At 39.9% G+C, this 21,299-nt stretch overlaps 1 long non-coding RNA gene across 1 annotated transcript; it reads right to left on the bottom strand.

Moving 5' to 3' along the window:
• Positions 1–15,461: 15,461 nt before the first annotated feature.
• LOC121399311 lies at positions 15,462–16,554 on the bottom strand. The gene is made up of 3 exons (XR_005964903.1): positions 16,396–16,554; positions 15,868–15,923; positions 15,462–15,568 (listed from the first exon to the last, which is right to left on the bottom strand). It is a non-coding gene; the product is annotated as an uncharacterized LOC121399311 (long non-coding RNA).
• Between the last annotated feature and the right edge of the window lie 4,745 nt (positions 16,555–21,299).

Raw genomic sequence — 21,299 nt, forward strand, 5'->3', positions numbered from 1 at the left:
ATTGTTTAAGGAGCTGGGAGTAACAAATAGACTCTTACTGCTTCTAATAGCAAACACATTTACAAATAACGTTAAAACCATATGACATTTGTAATTAACCTATATCGCTCAGAATTACATTTTCTTTCACTAGACAACAAATATATATATATTGGGTAAAGAATTCATGCACTCTCCTGCCTAAGAACAGTTGTCGGAGCTAGCTAGGCACATCATGGCTCCAACAAGGCTTCACATGACTGCATAATAACAGTAGGGTGGGGTCTTGCTAGGAGGCAGGGGCAGTAGGGGCCGCAATTAGAAACTTGTGTGACATTTTGAGAGAAGACAGGGAATCTACTTTGGTTCCCCCTCTGCCATTGTTTTCATGTTTACTTTGGATGGTAAACTTAATTTTGCTATTCTAATAACAGAGGGATATGCCTTTCATTTCTTCACAACAAAATGTTACAATGCCACACTGTTCCTGTCCAATGTTCCAGCATATTTTACTTTTGCATATCAGCATTTCATGTGATAGACCAATAATCATACCCCTAAATACTGCCGTTAACATTGACCTGGAGAAATCCATTGCAATGTGTCATTGCACTAATAAAGGTTCATATTTAATTCAATTCAAGTTATCTAAAATATCCTTGGGATATCAGCAGATACATCTTAAAAGCCACTAAAGGAACAACAACTTTTTAATGCAGATTAATTATATTATACATGAGACAACAAGATATTCTATTTGTACCAATGGGATGAGTAATTAACCTAATCATCTCCAAAAACAAATGTAATACTGCACTTGGCAATTGTCTGGGTTGGTGGCTGGCTCTAAAGCATTAACTTTGAAGTGAAAACTCTCAGTGCAATATGTTTATAACTCTTCTTGTAAATGTTTGGAACAGTCTTGTATTAATGGCCCAAGCATTCGTGGTGTTAAAAGCTGTTAATCAATGATAGGTAGCAGTCGTAAATCATTGGGGAATTGGAGAGGTATGAAAAATGAGGACAATTAGTCATGGGAGGGCTCAGAAGATGTAATGTAAAGCATATTCTGTGGTTAGGTTGTAGTTCATTGCATCTGGATAGAACTGGTGGTTTTGGTTGTAATGTGAAACCTTGGGAATAGTTTTAGCCATCTCTAAGCACAAAGAAATGCCTTCATTGTATCATGACTATATACAGTATTATTATTAGAAAGCATATATCTTTAAGATATTTCACTCAGTATCTGTGAATCATAATTTCTTGACATGTTCAGCATTTATGACTTCTCAGTTTACATTGTAAATAGATCTAATTGCATGTTTACCATGCTAAATGTTAAGTAGGACATTATGGATCGTCAGCATTTGTTAAGTGACATTTCAGACACCTAACTGGGTAGCACCTCTCGTGTATCTCTTTTTCTTATTGAAAATGTATATAGACTTGGTAATATTTATACACATTTCCTTGCCTTGGGTCCTAAATAAAGGCATGGTCAAGACCAAGTATGTACTATATATTGATACATAATGGGGCGTAACTACAGGCAGGAGTGTAGGGGGCACAGTGAGGTCCTAAATAATGAACAATTTTAACTTATTTTGGTAGAAAAGGTCAACTTATCAATGGGGCCCTAAATTGAATTTGCTGTGGGGCCCAGTGACATCTAGTTACTCCACTGCAATATATATATAAGTGCCCACACTCAAACCTCTTATGACCAGAGGTGCATGATCAAATATGATTGTATAAATAGATCAAGGATCAGCATACTCTTTAAATTGTGAATGTATGCTCTTTTATTGTGATAGCATCCGACGTTTGTAAAAAAAAAGTGGGACTGAAACGTCGGATGAGATGCTATCACAATAAAAGAGCATACATTCACAATTTAAAGAGTGTGCTGATCCTTCATCTATTTATACAATTTGCAGACTTCAGTGTTTAGGGAAAAATTTCTTAGAATGAATGTAGAGTCTAGTTTTGTTTCTATGTTGTTTAGGGAAAATATTTTGAAAGCCGATAGTATTATGCCAGATATTGCAAATATTGGATCTATTATCTGGAAACCCATTTTTCTAGACAGCTGTAAGAATATTTTATAAAATGGGCAGCGTGCTCCCTTGTTCAGCATTATAATAACTGACCTATTTAATTCCTTGGTGACAACTTGCCATTGTGACATCAGTTGCTGAGAAATGTGAATAATGTTATATATAGTTATAATAAAAAGGCATGCTATTATTATATCTTATCTATCTATAGATACTAATCAGTATTTATATCGGCAGCAATGCACCTATAACACTTAGCAATCAGCATGTATTATTTGTGAAACACAGTGACGACTCCCACATATTAGTGTGTGTGACAAGTCAGTAGGGAACCCCAGTGGCAGAAAAGCTCACTCTATAGGGTGTGGAAGGAAAGGGGGTCCTTGTCAGGGCTCTGAAGAACAAAACTGCTCTTCTCAGGGCATGGAAAGCCACAGAGAGTTCTTCTCAGGACTCCGAAGTAACTGCCACATAGGTGGGGATTCCCCTCAGCAGCTCAGAGATAAAACCATGTGAAATATTATGAAGTTGCTCCTGGCTGGCAGGCTGTGTGTATCACTTTCCTACAAATAAATCCCCCAAACTCTCCTCTGTGTGTGATTGTGGCTTAGGGAAGGGCCCAGGGAGGGGTTTCACAGCCCAGTCTGTCCTGACCCCAGTCATATGTATGTGTATGTGCTCTCCCCTGTAGCCCAGACACAGGACTCCTGTAGCACCACAAGGAACAAAATCACAGCTAGATTTCCTATATCCATAGGAGAGTTGCTGAATAGAAATAATAAAAAGTAGTAATAAAATGTGTTTTTTAGACGGGGTCAGTGACCCCTACTTGAAAGCTGGTAAGAGTCAGAAGAAGAAGGCCAATAATTAAAAAAACTATAAAAGATATATAATGAAGGCAAATTGGAAATTTGCTTAGAATTGGCCATTCTATAACATACTAAAAGTTAACTTTAAGGTGAACCACCCCTTTAAAGTGGATCTGTCACCCTTACACAAAAATCTGTATAATAAAAGTAATTTTGAAATTAAACATGAACTCCAATTTCTATTTTTTATTAAAGCATTCAAAGCTGTAGTAAGCTCATTTAAAAATCTCAGCTATGAATCAAATATTGTCTGCCCCTAACAATTACTTTCACTTTCCATTCAGCACTTACTAGATTTTATTGCTCTCCCCATATACCCCTGTTCTCTTCACCATTTAATTGTGTAGCCAGGGCATAGGGATGGACATCAAGTCCCCCATTCTGGTGCACAAACAAGATTCTGGGATGATGCAAGGCTTGCCTTAATAACAGTGTCCACAAAATGGCTCCTGCCAGCTTGTTATAATTATGAATTCCCAGACTGAAGGAAACACGATTCCCGGACACTTGTACCCCCTGTCTCCCCCTGATGGCTGCCCTGGCAAAACGTGTCACTTCACTCACTTGGGGAGTATGTATTTAACTTATATGTGGGCTGGGAGTGTGTTTTAGCTACCATTGGGGGGTTAGGACTACCATATAAACAAGTAAGGAAAGCATGCTATTGGTCAGGAGTCAAACTCTTGGCCCACAGAACGGTGAAAACTTTTTTTGCGAGAAACACCATGGCGTAAAGATAAGGAACATCGTGCAAACAAATAATACTCATTTAAACAAATGTATTTTAAATTGGACGTGAGACGTCCATTTTTATTTGGTATTTGTAGATTGGTCTTCACTCCTTTCAATGAATTAGCCAGGTGCAAGTAAAAGTCCCTTGATGTTCTTCATAGGTTGTCCATCCTTAACTGGAATAATTCATGAACATCACTCTGGCTCTGTTTTTTCTATCCATCTCTTAGATCCGTCTTCCTTTTATGCCATTTTCTGTACGTATACTTCTTCAGGTTTCCGTTTCTGAAGATTCTGAACATACTGGATAATCTAATTCCTTTAAGGCCATTTTGGTTTCATTTAACAGCTGTAATGTAATTTCTGGTGGTTCCAGTGCAATTCCTTTAGTGCAGATCTCTGGAACTTTTATTTTAGGAACAAATGGAGGCTGGACTTCTTTTTTCTGTAAAGCCTCCCAGTCTAATCCCTAGAAAAGAGGAGAAAGAAAACAGCAATTACAAGCAATTCTGTGCTTGTAAAATAAATCCAGATGGGCCAGAGTAAAACTGTACAGAGGTTGTGAGTAATATCAAATAAAAGGCATACACAGAGGGGCTTGCATCAATCGCTTCAAACATGGAGGCTAATCAAGATGCCTAAACAATTTACCTCAAAGAAATCACTTTTCTTTACATCCTCAGCACCATTCATGTCAGACCCAAGGCGACGATATGGGGTTTTGGTCAATAGCTGCAAAAAAGAAATAACATACAAATTAAAACTAATTAAACAATACACAGACAGCATCGTTTTAGCAACAAGTTGAGATTATAAGTGGGTTCCAGACCATTCAAATCTAAAGGGATTTGTAACCTATGGAACTGGGGACTTGACCACCACAATGTCCTCAAAGGGTGAATCATTTATGAGTTGGACCTTTGCTATAGGCTGGACATTCAAAAATAGTAACTGTACATATATTTTATTTAATGGAAGAATAAAATGCTAAACAGAAACAGGTATGGCATCTGTTATCCAGAAAGCTCAAATTACGGGAAAGCCATCTCCCATAGACTCCATTTTAATCAAATAATTGATTAATCAAGGGGCTTGACCCTGAAACGTTTGCGGGATCTCACCGAAATAAAAATGAAAACAGTTTGAATTTATGCAGGAGCATTGAAGTGAGTGTGCCATTTGTTTCTATTTTTGTGGATATTGGATGAAAGCTCTTTTTTGCAGCGGAGCTAACATTGAGCACCTCTTACCAATATACAAGAATTATAAAAGTTCTAGTGGAGAAAAGTTTTGACATTTTGTACCTATAATTTTTTAATCCACCTAGTAAAGGTTGAAGAAGGCCACAAGGAAGGGAACGAGGAGTCTTCTGTTGAGCACAGGTGACACAGGAAGACACAAACAAAGAGACATCTCGTTTCAAGGAGGGCCACCAAAAGTACCTGGATAACAAATCGATGGTCTTGTTGACACCAGGATGCCCAGCCAACTTGGAGGAATGAGCCCAGGACAGGACTTGAGGGACAGAGGAGGCAGGCACAAAGGTCTTCCCAGGAGGACATTCTGGAGGAGAGACAGAAACAGGAGCCACAATGAATTCAGGAGGGATAATTGGAGTAGGCGAGAGAACAGGGGCTTCATCTGACGAAAATGATCTGGACAGGGCATCAGCCTTGGAGTTTTTTGAACCAGGGCGAAAAGAAATTATGAAATTAAATCTGGAGAAAAAGAGAGCCCAACGTGCTTGGCGGGGATTCAGTCTCTTGGCAGAAGAGATGTATTCAAGATTTTTATGATCCGTAAGAATGGTGATAGGTTCAGCCGAACCCTCCAGTAAATGACGCCATTCCTCTAGGGCCAATTTAACTGCCAAAAGTTCTCTGTTGCCCACGTCATAATTTCTCTCAGCAGAGGAAAATTTCCGTGAAAAGAAGGCACAGGGATGTAACGGGCCATGAAAGTCAGACCGTTGTGAGAGGATGGCCCCAACTCCGGAATCAGAAGCATCCACCTCCAAAACAAAAGGACGAGAAACATCTGGATGAATCAAAACAGGAGCAGAAGAAAAGGCTTGTTTCAGGTCATCAAAAGCTCTCTGTGCTTCAGGGGTCCAGACAAACCTTGTACCCTTCCTAGTAAGGGCGGTGATGGGAAGGACGATGCCGGAAAAATTTCTAATGAACTTCCTATAGAAGTTGGCGAAGCCCAGGAACCGTTGGACTGCTTTCAGATTAGAAGGAGGGACCCATTTGTGGACCGCAGAGACTTTTGCTGGATCCATCTCAAAACCAGAGGCAGAAATGATGTAACCAAGAAAGGAAATCTTAGGCTGATGAAATTCACATTTGTCAATCTTGGCAAACAAATTATTCTCTCTGAGGCGCTGAAGGACCTGTCTCAGATGAGAAACATGAAGAGATTCACAAGGGGAGAAAATCAAAATGTCATCTAGATAGATGACAACAAAGGAGTAGAGGAGGTCTCGGAAAATATCGTTCATGAAGTCTTGAAAGACAGCGGGGGCGTTGCAGAGGCCGAAAGGCATGACCAGGTACTCATAATGGCCGTCACGTGTGTTGAAGGCTGTCTTCCACTCATCTCCTTGCCTTATATGGATAAGATTGTAGGCTCCCCGGAGGTCTAACTTAGAAAAAATTTTGGCGCCCTTGAGCTTATCAAAAAGTTCAGGAATGAGAGGGAGAGGATATCTGTTTTTGATAGTTATCTTGTCGAGACCACGATAATCAATGCATGGCCGAAGACCCCCATCCTTCTTCTGAACGAAGAAAAATCCGGCACCAGCAGGTGAATTAGACTTCCTGATGAATCCCCTAGATAAATTGTCCTGGATGTAGTCCTTCATAGCCTGAGTTTCAGGTATGGATAAAGGGTAAGTTCTTCCCCTAGGAGGGACGGTTCCAGGGATCAGGTCAATGGGACAGTCATAGGGTCTATGGGGGGGAAGGACTTCAGCGCTTTTCTTCTCGAAGACATCAGAAAAGTCACTATAACAGGCAGGAAGAGACTCGAGGGTGGATAAGGAACAAACGGAGACTGGAGAAGAAGAAGAAGAGAGCAAACAACTGGAAGAACAGCAGGAATTCCAAGCAGACAGTTCTCCAGCAGACCAGTCAATAGCAGGGTTATGCAGTTGGAGCCAGGGCAACCCTAGGATGACCGGAGTGGAAGGGCAGGAGATGGCCAAAAACGAAATCTTCTCTTTATGGAAAGAACCAACTTGCAAGTGCAGAGGGGAAGTGGAGTGAGTAATCAGTCCAGGAGAGACGGGATGTCCATCAATTGCTTGAGCCGCCAGAGGCACAAGGGGCAAAGAAGAGGCTCGGGCAAAAGAGAGGTCAACGAAGTTCCCAGCAGCACCGGAGTTGATGAAAGCCTGGCAAGGAATGGTTTTGGAGGAGTGCTTAATAAGACAGGGAACCAATAGGCGAGAGTAGTTTCTTGGTGGAGAAGAAGCGGCAGTGCCCAGGACGGTCTCCACCGGCCGACCTAGGCTTTGGAGTTTCCCTGTGGCCGAGGTTGAGGCTTGTTAGGACAAGTTTTGACAAAATGACCCTTCAGGCCACAGTAAAGGCACAGACCTGCCGTACGACGACAAGACCTCTCCTCGGGGGTAAGTCTAGTAGCCCCCAGCTGCATGGGTTCCTCTGGCACAGGAAGAGAATTAGCTGGAGAAGGAATGTTGGAGTCGAGGAGCAGTCTGTGAGCACATGATTTGGCCGAAAGCCTCTCCTTCAGTCGAACATCAATTCGGATGACCAAAGAGACCAGGTCTTCAAACTGTGGAGGCAGATCTCGGGCAGCCAACTCGTCTTTTAGGGACTCATTGAGACCGTTCCAAAAAGCTGCCACAAGGGCCTCGTTATTCCAGGATACCTCCGCGGCAATGGTACGGAAATCGATGGCATACTCGGCTGCGGAGAGTGACCCCTGGGAGATCTTTAAGAGACGAGTCGAGGCATTCTCCTTCCTGCCAGGAGCATCAAAAATCTCACGGAAAGTGGATAGGAAGGCCGTGGAGTTGTGAACCAGAGGATCGTCCCGTTCCCAGAGAGGGGAAGCCCAGGCCAGGGCCTTTCCATAAAGCAAAGTCAAGACATAGGCCACTTTGGACTTCTCATTAGGAAACTGTGAAAGCTCGAAGTGGATCTTGCACTGATTCAAAAAACCTCGACAGGTCTCGGGGTCTCTGGAGTAACGAAGGGGTGCAGAAATCTTGGGTCTCCAGCAAAAACTCTCCCCACTGGGTAAATGAGCCGAGACCAGAACTGGAGCAGGCGGTGCCACAGAAATAGGAGGCAATGGGGTCTGGGAGGCCTGCAGGACATCTAGGCGACTGGACAGATGTTGAATACTCTGAGCGAGATGCAACTGCTGGGTCTCAGAATCCTCAAGACGCTTCATGAGAGCCTCCAAAACAGTCTCCAGAGAGGAAGGTCGACCAGCGGCTTGGGAGGGATCAATTTTAAATGGCCCAAGCTAACTGTAACGAACTGTTACCTGGGATGCCGGAGGAGGACAGCTGGTCCTAGGCAGAGAGATGGCAACTGGAATTCCTCTACGGCTCCAGTCTTCACCGACGCCCTTTTGGGGCCCCGGACTTTCTGCGGCGGAGTCAGCAAAGGAGCCAAGCGTGTTAGCCAAAAGCGAAGTATCCAGGGATCAGGCAAAGGCGTAGTCAATTACAGGCAGTGGTCGGTTTCAGGAAGCAGAGAAGCGAAGTACCAAGGGGGAAGGCAAAAGCGTCATCAAGTTCAAGCAGTGGTCGGTCCGGGCAGCGAAGGTACAAGGTTGAATTAACAGGCCACGGGTCGAATAAACAGGGAAGCAGGCAAACGGGGCTTGAGCAGGAACTGTGGAAACAGAAGCCAGCTTGGGCAATGTGAGGAGGAAGAGGAAGGTATTTAAGGGGACAGGAACCAATCAGGAGCAGGCTGAGGAAGACAGACAGATCAGGGACCAATAGGAAGACAGGCGCCCAAATTAGATGTCATAGCTCCTAAGTGTTTTGGTGGGAGCATCCATTTTGGCATGCACCAGTGTTTATGCGCCGGCGCCTAAGTTGACGCGCTCCAGCGTTTATGCGCTGGCACACTGCCGGTGTTACAGTTTTCTATGGAATTAACTATAGCAAGGCGCTATAATTTATGGGCCTGTGTTTCTAGGATTAGGTCCATAACCCCAATAAATCTATGGGCAAGCACCATGGAATCTATTGAAGTGCACTTACCTGACTGAGGCGCATTAAATAAATGCACACCCCCAATCCCCACCAGTCCACTGATCTGGTGTAGGGATACTGTGTAAACATTTCCGGGGCCATATACGGCAAAGTTCCACATTGAGTTTGGCTTCTGTCTGTAAAACTCATTCCTGAAGCAGAAAGTAAAAAAGTCAGTCAAGTTGGATCATTTCTACATTTATTTTCCTTTATTTATAGAGGGTGAACATAGATGATCATTTTTATTGGTCTCTGCCCCTCAGAGGCATGATACACAAACTAGTTTCAATTAAGTTACAATGAACTTGCATGTAAAGGGGTACATTTCAACTGAGGGTCGAAACTGGGGGAAGTTCAGGAAACAGAGGTATAACTATAGAGGAAGCAGACCCTGTAGCTGCAGGGGGGCCCAGGAGGTATAGGGGCCCCATGAGGCTCTAATTTCAATAAATATTGGTAAAATCGATCAACCTCTAGATATTTATGAGGCCTTAAAATAATTTGCTATGGGGCTCAGTAATATCTAGTAACACCACTGGGAGGAAACCAACACAGTTACAGTAGTTATGTGTGAGTCAGGTTTTTCCCGATCCGCTGCCCCCTTAACTTCCACCACCCGCACCACTTGAGTCCGACTTCAGGCTTCCCTTCATAGACCCACCCACACCGGCAATAACATCACAAACAGGGTAGGGCGACCAGACATGCAGCTATAAAGCCGGAAGCCGCAAAGGGGGGTGAGAGGTTGGCCTGAACTCAACCCGACCTGTGGGACCCACGGGTATCGGGCAGGGCCACACATCACTAAGACACAGGGAAAATGTACAAATTCCAGTAGCAGTTCTACCTCTGCCCTTCATGCCGCTTTAAAATGACTCTATTAACTGGACACATTCATTCGTTTTCCAATTAATCATGTGTTTTTTTTCTTACAAGTGACATATACATAGAAGTATCATCGCCACGTCCTTTATTGTCTTAAAATAACATGAGAGTGTGATTGGAAAGTTGTGTTTGTGTGTCAGAGGCAGATACATCACTCGTTGTTGTGTCCATTTGCTAATCCATTTGGTTTGAACAAATTGAATAAATCCCCCTATCTAGAGTTTAGTGCTATGGAATTATAACTAGAAATCTTACCTTCTTTGCTAATGCCAAAGTCAGTAATTTTGGCGTATCCATCTCTATCCAGTAATACATTTTCTAGTTTTAAATCCCTGCAAGGAAAACAAATGAACATTTTAAAATAAAACTAAATAAAAACATTTCTATTAAGTAGAAAGAAGCTAAATAAGGCAGAAATGTCAAAGACTTTGGGGATGCGACTGTGTAATTAGGGTCAGACTGGACCTGTGGGGCAATGGGGAAAAAACCCAGTGGGCAAACCCAGACCCACTACTTGTGCCACTCCCTGGTCTCCTCTACTGACCCCTATTCCATTATGATTAGACATAAAAGAGCTCAGGGACCAGGGGAGGAGATTGTGACTGGGGCAGGGGACTGGGAGAGGGGGGGTTGTGGCTGGGGCTGGGGGGTTGTGTGGGATGCCCTGGTTGATCCCAGACCCTTAGTCCAACGCTGTGTGTAACGTTCAGTAGTACCTACCTATGGGTGATGTTCCGATCATGCAAAAACTGCAGCCCAAGTACAATACAGGCGGAATAAAATCTGTAAAGATAAAAAAACACAAATATATTAGAGTAATTCATTTATAAGTGCAACAAATGGCAGTTATTCCTGAACATAAATATTCAGCAGGTCATTGTCTGTGTCACCTTCCTACGGAGCACCTAGATTGGGATATTAATGGTAGGGAAATCTTTCTTAAATCCTCTAGAGCACAGCCATTCTCTTTCTTCCCACTGAAATGAATGGAGGGCTGGGTTTTACTTCTTGGGATCTAGATATTCTTATAAAAATGTTGGTGACAGTTTTCCTTGGGCCATGAATGATCAAAGCATTTTCCTGTCGACTGATCTTATTATGGAATTAATTCCCAGGGAAATACTGGAAGTACAAAAGTTTCCATCTTGTCTAGTGGGAAAGAAGCAATCTCCCATACACTGTCTAAGGATATCTCAATGACAATGGTGCTATTTAGGTGCAATGGTGAGAATAACATAAGGATAAAACCTGCCACCTTCCCTAAAACTCCCAGTTGTGCTTACCTTGTTCTTTCCTGTGACATTCCGTTTCTGACCAAATGGGATGCCAAGTCTCCCCCTTCTACAAACTCCATAGCCAGGCAGATGTAATGTTCCGTAGAGAAAGAGGCGAATAATCTAGTAAGGAAGTGGCAATTTTCCTTCTTGGCCAATAGCAGGATGCGTTGCTCTCGGAGAACACTGGCGAAGAAATAACAACGTCAGTTTCAATACAGGAGAATCATACACAGGACTAGTTCTACAACTGAGACTGGGGCAGAGCCTTTAATGGGGAGGCCCGTTTATAAAGTAACCCCCCCCCCCAATATATCATTTATTAACTCAAAGTAATGGGTTTGTGGTTTATAGTTCCATAGCTGTATTAAGAATCAAATACAATTCAAATATAAACCCACCTGTGACAATTATGGTGTGATCCCCAAGATTAATAAACATGAATTTATGTGAAGCCTTTTCCTATTTTAAAAGCATCACATGTCAAACTACAGGGCAGCAAATGATATATATATTTATGGAAAAATATAATATTATTTAAAGCCTTAAATTCAGTTTTTAAAGGAGAACTAAAGCTTAACTAAAGATGTAGCTAGAAATGTTGTACATGATGTTTTGTGCTTCTGTACCAGCCCAAGGCAACCACAACCCTTTAGCAGTAAAGATCAGTGTCTCCAAAGATGCCCCAGTAGTTCCCTATCTTCTTTTCTACTGATTCACTGCACATGCTCTGTGCTGTTGCCACTTACTGAGCTTAGGGACCCACTCAAAATATACAGTACACATAGAATAGAAATGTCACAATATAAGGCTGATTAGAAATTAATACAGATAATTACTACATGGCAGAACAGGAACCAGTGCAACTAGCATCCGAATTTAATAATTAGCCCTGTAGCATCAGCTTATATTACAGACCAACCTCATTTTCTGCTGGATAATTAGTGACGACCCCTAAGCTTAGCTTCTCAACAACTGCTCAGAGCCCACTGAGCATGTGAGTGTCACAGACACTTTCCAAGATGGTGACCCCCTGTGACAAGTTTGAAGTCCTGGATCATTGCTGCTATTGACAAGCTGAAACTTTAGGCTGGTGCAATAAGTTCACTATATAAAATACGGCATTTATAGTCACATTCATTTTTAGCAAACGCCGTAGGTTCATCCATATAAAAGCTTTCAATAGTTTTAATGGCAACGGCCCTTCCTGTTTTTCTGTAGTTTGCCTTATAGACCTGAAATGAAAAAGTGCAGCGTTTATACACAATGCATGTTTCATCTTACACACAATTAAATGAATTGGAGTTTCTCATGTAGATTACTTGTCTGTAATGCATATCTGCAAAACTGATATTTTAGGGGTTCATTTAATGACCGTTTGCACTGGGCCTAGTAATCCATAGTAACTTATAGCCACTAGGGGATACTGAACATTATGCAGACTTTTGATGTCCCCCATAATGTGCCAAAAGTGTAAGAGTAGGATGTTATACTATATATTGCTCATGTGTTTCAAGTCCAAGAGGGTTATTTACTAAAGTCTGGTTGGGCTTTTTGGTGCAAAACTCACATTTTTGGTATTTATTAAAGTCCAATGCTGCAAAAAGTTTGAATCCAGAAATCTGGCATCTCAGACCTTTATCTAATCAATGGGAGAGGTCCCTATCCTATTTGGAAGTTTATGTGGTCTGCACTGAAATTAGCCCAAAAATCTATTTCAGGCAACAATCTGAAAAATGTGGGCTTTTCAAGAAAAAGGCAGAAAGAATTGCACGATTCGGGTTTTCGCTCGACTTAATCAAGTTTTTCCCCAGTCCAATTAAATTGTGCTTTTTCAATATTATATTAGGATTCTAGTTTGGTTGGACTTTTTTTTATCTAAGTAATTGGAAAAATTTGGATTTAAGTAAATAACCCTCCAAGTGTAAACCCCCTGAGTATGTTCATAAAGATCTATCGTATTTAAAGGCAAAGTAACTCACCTTTCCATATGATCCCTCACCAAGAAGTGACTGGATGTTGAAGTCATCAATAGATGGTGGGGTTCCACACACAAGCCTGAAAGCAAATAAATACACTTGATTAACCCTTTTGTTTGTTTTACTGGTAGAACTTTCACAGTTCTAGACTAAGAATCCTTTGTATAACAGGCAATCTAATGGAACATATATCCACCATCAACAAGACCTCATGCAATATGCCATCCAAAATGGACACCAAGAAAGCAACAGACAGATCTTATATCCATACCTTGTGTGGTTCAGGGCAGTATCAATCCTTTGAATCGTAGTATCAAAGCGAGTATTCTAGGGAGGAGAAGGGAATTAATTTAGGCTCATTAAGGGGTCATTTAAGAATAAAATCTCCTGGAAGTTTGTTTTAAAATATCAAATATGAAGACTTACCCTCTGGTTCTCAGGATGAGTAAAGCTTAGAAGTCCTGTAAAAGAAAAAAAAAGAAACGGTTCAGAAAGAAGCCGCTGCAACCACCAGAATATTTTGGAAGTGAAGTCTGTAGCGTAACTAGATGGTATTGGGGCCCACAGCAAATTAATCTTAGGGCCCCCAACATATACAGATTTTGTCCTGTTTTACCAATATATGTTGAAATTGATCATCATGGGGCCCCTATACCTACTGGCCCCCCTGCAGCCATAGGATCTGCTTCCTCTTTATTTATACCCCTGCCTAAAGTTCACGCCCCTGCCTAAAGTCTGTAGGTTTCTTGGCTACACAGGACTTCTATCCAGGAGGGGCTGATCCCAATCCTATACCTGCACCTTCCATATACTTAAAGTTTAACTGCTCTGTCTGTGATGTGAATATACTGTGTGTATATATATATATATATATATATATATATATATATATATATATATATATATATACAATATGTGTGGAAATGGAGATCTCTAGCTGAATATATATTTAGTATAGGGATCTAACTGTGATGATCATTGTGCTTGGAAAGCAGAATAAAACTCAGAATAACAAATATTTATTTTAAAAAACTGCACCTGGAGGGGTCAGAGCTATTCTCTCGCTATCTATCCTTTCTACATTTTCCATCTTCTCTTCCTCATTTCTATCTCGATTCACTGAATAAAATTCTGCCCTCTCTTCTTTATTTTCATCTGCCTCCGGAGCAAACACTGAGAAGAGTATCTCGTCCCTATTAGAGTCCTATTCGAATGAATAAAATACAACGTTTTTAGAGAAAATAAAATGTTAATCATTATGATTCTTTAATTTGACTTCCATTAATGTAAGATGCAAGTTGTGTTTGAAATATTCCAAAACATTTAGTTTCATTTATCTCTGCATCATTCACTACAAAGGTTTCATAAGTCAGAATTGTAAAAATATATCTGTTTCTAACCCCACTGTCAAACCACTTACAGTCCCCATTTCTTGGTAAGGTAATGTAATATATAGGGATGCACGTAATCCAGAATTTGGTTCGGGATTAAGCCAGGATTCAGCCCTTTTCATCAGGATTCGGGCGAATCCTTCTGCCAGGCCGAAACGAATCCAAATTCTAATTTGCATATGCAAATTAGGGGTGGGAGGGAAATCGTGTGACTTTTTGTCACAATACAAGGAAGTAAAAAATGTTTTCCTCTTCCCACCATATGCAAATTAGGATTCAGATTCGGTTTGGTATTCGGTCGAATCTTTCGCAAAGGATTGGGGGGTTCGGCCGAATCCAAAATAGTGGATTCAGTGCATCCCTAGTAATATATATATATATATATATATATATATATATATATATATATATATATATATATATATATATATTTTATATATATATATATATATATATTATATATATATATATAGTTTATATAGATGTGATAAAGAGAATACTAGAGTATGTGTAGTACTTGGTGCCATTAAACCTCACTACTGAAAGAAGTTCTATAGCTTAGTTAAAGCTGTAATTTCGGGGTATCCCACCCTAGGATTTTCCCTTACAAACACTAAACTCACCGAATCATTTTGGGTAGGTACTTCATGTTCATTGCTGTAACTTTGAATAAAAGAAGCTGAAATAAAAAAGAACAAATAGTTTACCTACTGAGCATCAGTTTCTAACAAATGCTATTAGGAAATGTACAGACGGAATGATTGGAAAATAGAAGAATCTGACATTCAATTGAGAAATTTAAATACGTTTCAGGAATTTGAGCTGCTGGCAGAACATGTTAAGCCTGCAGTAGCCATAGTGATCATTTATGGGATCTGTTTATGCAGATTACGTGATTTGTGCTGGACGTATTCTTTTACTGGCAATTCTCAACCAACCAGTCCCCGAGTGGTGCCAGACCAAAGCCATCTCTTACATTTCACTTCTATAAATGGGTTTTGTATCATATTTGCTCTTAAAGAAACTTTACCTGGAGCGATCATTCTAATTTGCTCATGCTCTTCCTCAATCCACTTTCTTTGACTGTCGTTAAGTTTAAATAATACAACTTCATTGTTTTCCTGGGAGCCATAAGGCATAGGTGTGATGTTGCTACTACAGCGCTGTAGTCAGGAGAAAGAAAAAAGCATGTTAAGAACTGAGTGCTAAAAAGTACACTATTTAATAAAACCAAGGTCTACAATGTACTGAAAAGATCAGGCCATTGTCAGTACAAAAATAATATAGTGTAATATAGAGTTGTGGTGATGAGTGTATTGACTCAGTTTGTAGTAAGTAGCACTGAGACTCACTGTACAAAGCTAAAAGTCACTCTAACCCTGTCTTGCAGTTGTAAAACCTATATAAAGGCAATTTCCCCAGGAGGAAACAAGTTTTTATCCTTCCCAAAAAAGAAACTCACCGGTGGCTCCCAAGCAAGATCTTCATTTTCTATTGAGCAACTTCTCCTTGAATAATCTGGAGGAAAAACAAATAATGGTCATCTCTATGTACCAAACACCATTGGGAACTGTACAGATAAAATGATTGGGCAAAGGAAAAGCCTCTCTTATTGACTAGAGGGTTTTAAAGGCAGAGCAGGACTTGGTTTAGTTCCAGGCATTTAATCTGCTATTAGGAAATGATAATGCCTGAGCCATATACTACTATGGTAACTCTTTGCAGAAATAAGGTGAAAATGTAACAGGCTTCTGCTGTGGGTAAAGTCTGTCTTATAATATTACTAGCAGTTTTAACAAACAAACAATCCTTCAATTAGTGTCAGACCAAGACCCTCTGATCAAGAGACCACATTCTCTGGACACTGTAGTAGAAATATGTATAGAACTTTATAACTGTCATATTACTACTTAGGGCAGGCCAAGACCTTACATTGAGAAATGCTCTTCCCCTGCATTTACAATAATATCCTGTTTCTTACAAACTTTACCTGGAGTGATCGGCCTAATTATGTCTTCCTCGATCCACTCTCTTTCTATGTCATCCAGTGAAATGACTTCAGTTTCATCATCTTCCAGGTAGACAACAGGTGTAAATTCTATGTTGTTGCTACAGACCTATAGAAAGGGCAAATAAAAATAAGAAAATAAGGAGAAAATAAAACTAAAATGAATGCAACAAGTACACAGTTTTAATACCATGAGAATAATAAAACCATAGTTCATAGTATATGATCCATACTAAGTTCCGCTTATAAGTACCAAGTTATGGAGTCAGTACAACAATAATCCAATATAGTTTATTAATGAATTACAGATAATGCTCCCTATCCCCCACATTGCAGTTCCCTGACCAGTATAAAGACAATAGCATGTATAAAAATAGGGGTGTGGAAGCACTCTAAAGGCTAAGTAATAGTGTATTAAGTATAAAGGAAGTGCTAGTTTTAATGCACATTCCCTGGGCCCCTGTCTCAAAAGTAAGTTTACAAAACAGGGGTTTTTAGTTACAAAGTTATGATCATAAAGTTGAAAAGCCACCATACCACGTCAAGGTAAACCCCACATGGCGATCCCTAACTTGTTTGCCTTTCGGCCATAGTATAAAAAGTCTTACTGCATAGTAGCATTCAGTGTAATCAGTGTCTGTTGAACCTTGGTTTCAGTGAAAAGGATCTATCCTCCCCCGCCAGTATGCGGCTTTTAAGGGAGAGGCATTGTCCAACCAACGCCCATTTTTAAAAGTATTACTGAATGCTACTATGCAGTAAGACTTTTTATACTATGGCCGAAAGGCAAACAAGTTAGGGACCGCCATGTGGGGTTTACCTTGACGTGGTATGGTGGCTTTTCAACTTTATGATCATAACTTTGTAACTAAAAACCCCTGTTTTGTAAACTTACTTTTGAGACAGGGGCCCAGGGAATGTGCATTAAAACTAGCACTTCCTTTATACTTAAATATACTATTACTTAGCCTTTAGAGTGCTTCCACACCCCTATTTTTATAAAGACAATAGCAGCCTGGTTCTTTTATGTGATCTAATATCATTATTATATAGACAAAATTAAATTCTCGTGGATATTATTCAATTCTCACGGATATTATTCCATTGTTATCTCCTTTATCATCCTTCCCAAACACAAAACTCACCAGTGGGTTCCGAGCAGGATCTTCATTTTCTATCCAGCACTGTCTCCTAAAAGCCGGTCTAATTATCTCTTTCTCGATCCACTCTTTGTCATCAAGCACAATGACTTCAATATCATCATAGAAAACATGTATAGATGCTATGTTGTTACTAGAGACCTATAGCAAGGGCAAATAAAAAAAGATAACATTAAGCATTAATGGAGAAAATAAAATTGCAATGAATGCAAGAAGCACACTTACTCAATACCATGGGAATAATAAAACAGTGTCTTATTATCCTTCCCAAACACCAAACTCACCAGCAGGTTCCAAGCAGGATCTTCGTTTTCCATCCAGCGATGTCTTCTAAAAGAAGCTAAAGACAAAGACAACTATAAGTCATCAGTTTGTACCAAAACACCATTAGAAACTCTGCATATTAAATTATGTATTTACATAAATATGATTATGATCATATTTGCCCTCTCTAATCCTAACCTCCTCTTTATAAACATTACCTGGAGTGGTGGGTCTAAGTACTTCTATCTCGATCTCCTCGCTTTCAGTGTCATCAAGTGAAATGACTTCAATATAGTCATCTTCTTTGTAGCAAACAGGTATAGAGGCAATATCTGTGCTATAGTCCTATAGTGAAGGCAAGTAAACAAAGATAATGTTAAGGCAAGCAGTACATAATTTATGAGCAGAATAAAACCATTGTTATTATCCTTCTCAAACATAAAACTCACCAGTGGGTTCCAGGCAGGATCTACATTTTCCATCCAGCACTGTCTCCTAAAAGGAGCTGGGGAATAAAAAGAAATAGATCATTATTTAGTACCAAACATCATTAGAAACTGTACAGATAAAATGATTGGGCAAATGGATATTGGCCTAAAGGGATTTACAGACAGAGCAGGACTTGATTTAGTTCCAGGTATTTGATGTGCTACCAGGTCATGGTAACTTTGCCATGTACATAAATGGGCTCATGATCAGAGACTCCAATTCTTTACTAATCTTACCTGGAGTGAGCGGCCTTAAGAGCTCTTGCTCATCCTCCATCCATCTTTGACTGTCATCAAGCTTAATGATTTCAATATCTTCCTCTTCCTGGGAAGGAACTGGGAAAACAACAACAAATATATATATATAATATTAGCCATACTAATATTACAGAATGTGTTCTTACAAACATTGATTGAGAATATTGGGTTCTGTGACTGTTCCAATACCAATTATTTGTTTCCGCCACCATATATATCCCAATTGGGTGAGACCAAGTGCCTTTGTCAAAAGACCACAATCCCTGTTGGTTTTTAGTAAAGGGGTTCTAATACTTCAGTAGGAAATATGTATATAAGGACATAACTATCACAACAGCGCAATCCCTTATATTAGAGTGTATTTAGAATTATTTTGCATGTGAGTGATGTATTTAGATGCACTTTAGAGTTGGAAATTAAGCATCTAGGGATACACAATGTTTTAGGCAGGGTTGTGATCATATTTGCTCTTTATTTTTCCTTAAAAATCTTTACCTGGAGTAACTGCTTCTTCCACATCTTCTTGGGGAAATTCTGGTTCATCTGCAAAATCGCTACTGCATTGCTATGGAAGAGACAAGCGAAAGTCACAATTAATCAATTACTGTAATTTGAATATTGTATTTGTATATTGTGTTGCTCTTATGACTTAAAGACTCCCACAAACAGTATTGGCTCAAGGGCTAAATACCAACCACTAAAGCACTGAGCTCAATAAATGAAAATGCCAATCAGATTCTGCCCTGGAATTGTCTACAGGCTTGTGATTGGCAGATGATTTATGTTCCCATTCCCTAGAAGTTTTCACCCTTACCTTCTTCCTACATCCAAAGAGTCTTGAAATTCTCTTTCTGAGTTTTCTGAGCTTTCCAGGCTTCCTGGTTCCTTCTATAATGTAAAATAGAGAAAAAAAATCTTTATTTATAGGAATTAGATACAGTAGAACAGAAAGTGAATACTGTTATGAAAACAGTACAATATAGTTTACATAATATAAATAAATATATATATATAAATCTAGATTCCTTACCAGGAGCTTTCTCAACTGTAGGTTCTGGGCTCAGTGATGTTTCTTTCTCTTGAATTTCAATGTTGTCCTTAATAAATGAAGAAAAGCAAGAGAAAAATGCAAAAAATTAAATATAATCCTAAACTGAACACAAAGGGGCAGATTTATTAAGGGTCGAAGTTTATGGGAGTTTCTAAAAACTCCTATCAATTCCCATAAACTTGAAATTGCGGGGGGGGGGGGATGACCAATTGCAACTTATTAAATCGTTTTTTTGATTGAATTCTATTCGAATGTTTTCACCAAATGAATGTTTTTTCAAAAGTCCACTAAAATACAAATTGATTGTAGGAGGTCCAAATCCAATTCGAATTTGAAAAAAAATTGAAAATTCAAATATTGAAATTTATCATGTACTGTCTCTTTAAAAATTTGACTTAGACCATTCGCCATCTAAAACCTGCCGAATTGCTGTTTTAACCTATGGGTGGCCTCCTAGAACCTATTTGGAATTTTGGTGGAATTTGAAAAAGTTTTTTTTTGGGAAAAACTTCTAATCGAATTCGATCGAAAGTGCTAGTCTTTCGATTCAGATTCGGCCGAATACGAACCTATTCGGCCGAATACAGACCTATTCGATCAAAAACAGACCTGTAAAAAGTAGCAATAACAATACATTTGTAGCCTTACAGAACATCTATTTTTTTTGGATGGGGTCAGTGACCTGAATTTGAAAGCTGGAAAGGGTCAGAAGAAGAAGGCAAACAATTAAATAAACTATAAAAAGAAAAAAAACAAAGGCCAATTTCCACTTGCCATTGGGGTCAGGAAGGAATTTTTTCCCTCTTGTGGCATAATTGGTACTGGCTTCAGGCTCGGTTTTTTTTTTTTTTTACCTTCATCCGGCTCAAAAAAGCAGCTATATGATCATGTATTTTACATTTGGGGGGTTATTTAATAAAAAGTGAATGTTAAAATCTCAACAAAATCCACTATAAAACTTGAATTTTTAGAGAAAGAAAACCCTCTAATGTTTTGAGATTTATTATGACCCCAAAAAAAATCTGAAAATCCGCCATCTCAGACTTGTCAAGGTCCTGTCATGGGGGAGGCACTTATCCCAATTTGAAGTTTTTGTGGTCTGTGCTGGGTTTAGAAAATCTGACTTCTGTGGGGTTTTTGGACAAAAACTGCCCGCCCCCTGTGTTCGGGTTTAGCCATCAGCAAAGATGGCAACCCAAATTGACTCCCAGCAAATGGCTCACCTAACATTCATACATCTGGCTGCACCATAGCCTTAGGCTGCCTGACAGTCTCCCATCTGGCCTGGCTTTTGATGCTGTTAAATTATCTGCACAGATCCTATTACTACAAGACATAGAGTGCTCTGCTTTCATACTTATTGTTCCCTAACCTAGCCCCCCCTACTCTCCTGCTGATCTGTGACTACTTTGCTGAGCTGGCTGACTACTGTTACTATGTATAAGCAGCCATCCTTCCTCAGCCTGCATCCTCCAAACCCCACAATTCCCTGCACACATGATTTCAATAAGTAATGAAACATCCCAGTGCAATGCATTGTGGGTTATGTAGTTCCTGAAATGCTGTCTGTAAGCTGTGGAGAAGTTGTTTCAATTTGTAACAACAGTGTTTAGTCCCTCCTTCCCTGCCAGGATTTCAAATGATGCAGAAAGAGAAGAACTGTTA

This window comes from Xenopus laevis, chromosome 1S, assembly GCF_017654675.1.
Source record: "Xenopus laevis strain J_2021 chromosome 1S, Xenopus_laevis_v10.1, whole genome shotgun sequence".
NCBI classification, from domain to species: Eukaryota; Metazoa; Chordata; class Amphibia; order Anura; family Pipidae; genus Xenopus; species Xenopus laevis.